Source organism: Gossypium hirsutum, chromosome D01 (assembly GCF_007990345.1).
Source record: "Gossypium hirsutum isolate 1008001.06 chromosome D01, Gossypium_hirsutum_v2.1, whole genome shotgun sequence".
NCBI lineage: Eukaryota > Viridiplantae > Streptophyta > Magnoliopsida > Malvales > Malvaceae > Gossypium > Gossypium hirsutum.
In genome coordinates, this window is record NC_053437.1 from 38898427 (window position 1) to 38905936 (window position 7510).

Here is a 7510-nt window from a genome sequence, read left to right on the forward strand (position 1 = left end):
TTAGAATAATTAGCAAGCTTACCAAACTATATTTCTTGTGGAGTTTTTTTTCAATGGCAATGGATGGAGATCGGTTGATCAAAAAACATACAGTAGAGGCTACCTAACCCAAAATGAACTTGCTAGTTTTTCTTTTCCCTTTCATCACAACGAGGGAACCTTTGGAAATCTTTAAAAACCCCACTTTCTGCTTTGTATTTGTACCCTTTTGAATCAAGAGTACTCAACAAAATCAAAATTCTCTTCAATTTTGGAACATGTCGTACGCCACTAAGTGTTCTAACAACTTCATCAAACATCTTAACTTTAATCATTCCAACACCTGTGATTTTACATGAAACATTATTTCCCATCAAAATAATACCTTCAGACATTGTTTCATAAGGTGTAAACCAATCTCGGTTGGGGCTCATACGGAAGGTGCAACCAGAATGAAGGATCCACTCCTCGCTCACTTTAGAATTGTTGGTAAAAGCAACTAGGAGTTCACCATCGTTGTAGTCTTCTATAACATCAGCTTCATTGGATTTTTCTGGTTGTTTTCCATTTTGATTCGTAACCTCCCTTTTGATCTTGTTCTACAACTTATAGCATTTAGATTTAATGTGCCCTTTCTTCGTGCAAAAGTTACAGGTTTTAACTCTGTTTGAAGATCTAGATCTACCCTTAGATTTACGACGAGGATTCTGTTCCTGTGTCCTCCACGATCATTATTAGTATTTCATTCTTATATCTCACAAACAATAAGACCCTCTCCTTAAGAGTCAGATTTCATCACAATATGCTTTATCTTGTCATACGTGGTCAAAGAATTATAAACCTCATCAACTGTGAGAGATTCGCGACTATACAAAATCGTCTCTAAAGATTGAATAGGATAAGGCAACGAACAAAGTAGAATCAACCCTAAATCTTATTTATCAAACTGAACCTCTATGGCCTCTAGGGTCGAGATAATTTCCTTAAACACAGTTAAGTGTTCGTGCATAGACGCACCTTCTTATAAAGATATTGCTTCATATGTAACTTACTCGTCAGGGTTTTTGACATGCACAACTACTCTTGTTTTACCCATAATGTAATGACGGTCTTCTCCTTCATCACATCCTACAAAATTTTGCTAGACAAATGCAAATGTAATTGTGTCAAGGCCTTTCAATCTTTATGCTTATTCTATTCATCCATTAATGTCGAATGCATCTTATCTATCCCCAGCAAGGCATATTCCAAATCCATCTACGCAAGAACTACCTGCATCTTTATCTACCACAACAAGAATCTGGTGTTGTGATTCAACAGCAAAATTTCATACTTACTGACACAATTATCGTGATTGAGATAAGCAACCTAGAAAGCTCTGATACTAATTTGTAAAAAATAGAACAAAAATAATGGCAAGAAAAGAGAGAAAAATAGAACACATAGATTTTATGTGGAAATCCTTTCAGGAAAAAACCATAAGCAGAGGAGAAGAAAATTCACTATGTCAAATTTGAATGATTACAAAGAGTATAGACTGCATTTATTTATAGGTTTAGAAAACCTTATTCTAATCAACATCTAATAAAAGCAATGCAGTAAGGTTGAAACACTTTGTTCAAATCCCCCTATCTTGCCACTTATATTTTATTTTAATAAGAATTTGGGTCACAATTATAACATTCATCAATTTATTTGTAAAACCATTTTTTTCAGAGAAGCAATTTTTACCAAGGAGAAGAAAACATAGAAAAAAACCACCAAAAGCATGATTCAAACCTGCGCCTTCTAGCAGGTACAAAAGAGCCTTTAATCGCTAAAAAATATTAACAGTTGTGAAACTTTAATGCCAAGTAATTTATATAAACAAATATCTCTATCTCTTTCTTGCTGCATAGAAGAAAAGAAAGTCAAAATTGTTGAAAAAGACTCGAAGTTGTGCAAAGAATTACATGAAGTTTTTATTTAATGTTTCATATTAAGAATATTATTATTTTTTACTTTGTGATTAATTATAATAAAAACCACTAGAAGTGGAAAAATAGTAATAAATAAGAGAATAATGAGAGTTCTTAAGATAACTCTTTAAAGGGTATAGATAACTTATGTTATCAATGTGATATGAAATATCATTGGCCACATACCTATCGTATGCCAAAATATTTTGTTAAAAATGTGTTATTTTTCTTTGAGGAAGAAAATATGTCTTGCTGACAATGTAACTGTTGAAAAATATGAAACTGGCAAATTGGTGTAAGTGGGAGTGCCTACTTCCCTGCCCACCAAATCTATGGAAGATAGTTCCTATATTTAAGGTGTTGGTAATTTATTGAACTATTTAATTAGGCTATGCTAATTATATGGATTATATCTAGCTCATTATGGAAGATCATATCACTTGGGCAGTATTATCTTGGTGATTGGATTGAGTCAAAATTACACAAGGCAATCCCTTGGATCGTGGACTTTGGATTGGATCATGATTATGTTAGACTAGCTACCAAGAGTCCATATTTGCATTATGTGTTATTATTCTTAAGGTATTGTCATTTTAGTGGGATTAAATTAGATCTTCATGTGTAAGCAAGTCCTAAAACAAAATCTATATATTTGACATACATTCCTAGATTAATGTACTGAAAGTTAGGCACTTAATTTGTTCTAGTGAGAATTTATTATAATAATGCTATTTTGATAAGTAAGGTTGTGTGTTTTGGTTCAACTTATTGTATTCACAATGAGTAAATACAGTAGCGAGAGTATTGTATCTTCAAAGTATAAAGGTGAGGGAAAATATCACGATGAGTGTATTTGAGTAGATTTAATTTATAATCGTTGAACAGAGGGCATATTTCACAATGAGCTAGCTCCACAGATGTAGGAATACTGAACAACGTAAACAACTTCTTGTGCCTTATGTATTGTATGTTTTCATTTAGTGCTTAAAGGAGTGTCCACCATCTCAGACACCACTTCAGTTGTGTAGATTAGTTCTCAGCAACGACATATTTTTTTCAATTGGTATCAAATCTTGACACTTAAAGTAGCTAGTGGAGATCCACAGTGTTAATTTTAGGGTATTATATTGTATACTGTTATGGTATTACTATTTAATTGGGATTGTATTAGATCTTCTATTGTAAGCAAGTTTCGAAATCAATATCTATATATTTGAAATACTTTCTTAGGAAATTGTATTGAGAGTTAGACATTTAATTTGTTCTTGGGAGAATAATTTTGTAAGAGTGTTATTTTTATAGTAAAATAATTTGTTGTGGTTTTACTTGTTGTGTTCACAAGGGGTGATATTCGTTTGCAAATTTTTTTCAAATAGATTGGTTAACAAAACAAATTCATTAATTACATTAATATACTTTGTATAATTGTCCTCATATGGTTTTTGCACAAAAAGCAAAATGGAAGCAAATGTTACTCATTGGTTGCCTAAATGTTTAACTAATACTAACTGGTATTACGTGGTTGGATCGTAGTACGAAAAGACAACTTGTATTAGTAGACGAACCTAAACATGTCCTTAGTCTAATCAGAAATGGGCAAACCGATCAAAATACTAATATGTCATCTATCAAGTCCAATTGGGAGATGCATTGTCTTGGGCATCAGAGCAGATGACTCCCAAAAGATAGAGACATAGATGTGACTAGAAACACGAAAATATACACAATTTTTCATGCTATTTTTAACTCAAATTCATATAGTTTCGGTAAAATTCTTGTCCAAAAATATATAATAAATATAAAATAATTAAATTGCACTCAAATTATGAACATGTTTAATTTTAATTAATTTTATATCAAATTTTGATTAATTTTGATTATTTTCGACAGATTTGCACAAAGGGCTAAAAACGGCTCAACAGACACTCCTAGAAGCACAAAATCAAGAAGCAATTTTGAAGCATCAAGGTGAAATAATTTTTCTACATAAGATGCCCCAAATTATGTGTACTAATTCATAATATAATTAATTTTAATTTTAATCCAATTTAATTTAGGTTAAATAAATTATTATTAATTAATTATGAAAAGGGGCCCAGTTGAGCTGAATCGAGAAAATCGAACCAATCGAGCACTGTGCAGCCTAAAATCGCCCCACATGCTGACCCAATCAGCTTGCTTGGCTGATTATTTGGCTTGCAAAATGGCCCTTGAACACTTCTTCAAATTGCATTCAAACCCTTCCATTATTTGTGCCTTTCTAAATTTGCCCCTACCTTAATATAACGAGTTTGAAAACTTCAAACTTGCCACATGTGTGGCCGGCCAAAGGGAGACTCTATGGCTACTGATTTTTCTTGATTTTGGCAGCCATCTCTACCTATAAATACCCCATTGGCTGCTCACTTCAAACACATCTCAATTCTTCCCATCTCTTCCCATCTTTCTCATTTTTCTCTCTTCATTTCCCTTCCATTGTTATTCATTCCCTTACCGATTTCACCTCTTGAAAAAGAGTCATCCATCCACCATTTGGAGCAGCATTCAAGTGTTCGTAGAAGCCTCGATTCAACAAGAGCAAGTGGAGAAGGAGGAATGGAACAAACTAGTCAAGCCACGGAGAGAACACCGGATTTGATTCTTATTCCCTATTCTTTTAAATTTTTTTTGTTATGATGAACATGTCTATGAATATCTATGATGTTGAAAGGTTTAATTTAATTAATACGGATTAAATTTAATTCGTGCTAAGTTGATTGCATTTTTTCTACTTAATTTATTAAAATTGTGTTTGTGTTGTTATAGGCCTTAGTAAGATGCTTGATTAAGTAAAACCATGACTAAGTTATTCTTGCATTACAATTGTAAGGTAACTAATGAATTAATTATTTAAACGGATTGAATTGTAATTAATTGACACAGTACTTAATTAGTGCATGTTTAATCATCTAAGGTAGTTGAGGACTAAATTAGCAACGGTATCTAACGATACATTAGCCTTACATAACTTGCAAGATTATTGTGATTAAACTGTTTCAAGGTAGAAATACATTGTTACCTCATGTAATCCTTTATGTGCTTATGAGATTGGATTAATTGTTTGAATTGACATAGAGATATGTACAAGAGATTATTTTAATTTCATAAGTATGTATGTGCATTAACACATTTGCTTATTAAAATTTGTTTAATCGATTAAATTGACATAGAGATATAGTCAAGAGATAAATGAACTTTTGGTAAGTAAGTATGTTTATAAATTAACAAATTACCGAGTTGCCATGAATTTATTCGAAACAACATGAACATGAGTTTAATAATTCTAAGTTAAGAAATGTAATTAATCTAACACAATTATGTCATCTTGATTAAAATCATATTTTGAAATCATGCATTAAAACTTTTATTTTCTTTTTATTTATTTTAATTAGTTAAAAATCTTAGTTTTCAATTCACTCCTCAAATCAAAATATTTTTCTTCACCAAAGTGTTTTAAATTACATTCATAAATAATTCTCTTCACAGTCCTTGTGGGTACGATAAGTTGACATTTACTTGTCACTTTATTACTTGGTGCGATTGTGTACACTTGCACATTTTCGTCGTTCTAAGTTTTTTGTGCCATTGCCAGGGATTGTTTTAAAAAGTCATTATTTGTGAATTTGTTAGTTTTGCATTTTGGTTTATTTTTCTGTTCAATTTTAACTTAATTAATTTTTCTGTGATTATTTCAGGTTTTTATGAGTATTGACTAAATTATCGATTTACTCCCTGTAGACCTTGAGATTGAATGAACTTTTCGATAGCTAAGAAGGCAAGCAAGTTAGAGAAGGACCAAAGAGATGAGCCCCGAAAATTTGAATCAAGGAAATGGAACAACCCTGCTCAAAATCTTATCCTTATTGCTGATGATAGGGATAGAGCTCTAAGACAGTATGCCATGCCAGTGTTTCATGATATTAATTCGGGTATTAGGAGACCCGAAATCGAGGCACAACAGTTCGAGCTGAAGCCAGTCATGTTCCAGATGCTTCAGACAGTGGGCCAATTCAGTGGAATGCCTACCAAAGATCCTCATATTCACTTAAGACTGTTTATGGAGGTGAGTGATTCTTTCAAGTTAGCCAGAGTACCCAAATATGCATTATGAGTGAAGTTGTTCCCATAATTGCTAAGGGATAGAGCTCGAGCCTGGTTGAACTCATTGCCACCAAATTCAATTACCATAGGGCAAGAGTTAGCACAAAGATTCCTCATGAAGTATTTCACACCTAGCAAGAATGCTAAGTTGAGGAACGAGATCACTGTTTTCTAACAAATGGATAATGAGTCCTTTTATGAGGCATGGGAAACGTACAAAGAATTATTACGGAAGTGCCCTCATCACGGAATCTCACATTGCATCCAACTTGAGACATTTTATAATGGTCTCAATGCACACAGGAGGATTGTAGTGGATGCTTTTGCTAATGGTGCTTTCGTTTCTAAGTCTTATAATGTGGCTTATGAAATCATTGAGAGGATTGCCAACAACAATTATCAATGGCCAATCAATAAAGCAGCGTCAAGTAGACGAGTCTCTGGAATACATGAAGTAGACGCTATTACTACACTCGCATCTTAGGTATCCTCAATATCCTCAATGCTTAAAAATTTTACCACTAATGGGTTTAATAGTTTTGCAGCACAACTACCGAATCAATTTGAAAATGTAGCCTATGTCTATTATGAATAAGGATATTTGTTCAAAGAATGTCCATTGAACCAAAATTCGTCTATTACATGGGTAACCAAAACCAAAATTGAGGAAGACAAAGACTGCAATCCAATTTCTATAACCCATCGTGGCAAAACCACCCAAATTTTTCCTGGAGTAACCAAGGGGCTAGAACCAGTAACACTTACGCCCAACCTAGATCGACCCAGCCACCTGGTTTCCCCCAACAAGTTTAGAAACCAACCCAAGCTGAACCGTCCAATAGCTTAGAGAACCTATTGAAGGCATACATGGCAAAAAATGACGCCACTCTAAGTATTTTAGAGAATCAAATGGGCCAGCTTGTAACTGAACTAAAAAATCGACCACAAGGTGCTTTACCTAGTGATATAAAGAATCCGAGGAATCCTGGGAAAGAGCATTGTAAAGCGTTGACATTGACGAGTAGAAAGACATTAGAGCCCAACACCCTTGAATTTGAAAATGAGCCAACCTATGGTCATGACTCAGAGGAAGTTCAACCGAGTGTTGAAATTTTAGTTTCACTAGAACCAGAATCTGCAAAATTTGACAAGGTAACTTCAGAAATAGCTAATTCTGATCAACTAACAACTTCGTTAGATGTAGAATTGCCACAAGAAGATAAATCAACCAGTTTCAGTAAAGTAGCCTCCACCACCCTACCCTCAAAGACTTCAGAAGCAAAACCAGGAAATTCAATTCAAGAAGTTCCTAGACGTACTCAAATAACTTCATATCAACATTCCATTGATTAAAGCACTTGAAAAAATGCCAAACTACGTCAAATTCATGAAGAATATCCTATCAAAAAATTGAAGACTTGGAGAATTTGATA

The 7510-nt window shown here is 33.4% G+C and overlaps 1 non-coding gene across 1 annotated transcript; it reads right to left on the reverse strand.

Moving 5' to 3' along the window:
• Nucleotides 1–6222: 6222 nt before the first annotated feature.
• Nucleotides 6223–6329, reverse strand: LOC121214367 (small nucleolar RNA R71). Its single transcript, XR_005909950.1, has one exon. It is a non-coding gene; the product is annotated as a small nucleolar RNA R71 (small nucleolar RNA).
• Nucleotides 6330–7510: the final 1181 nt, after the last annotated feature.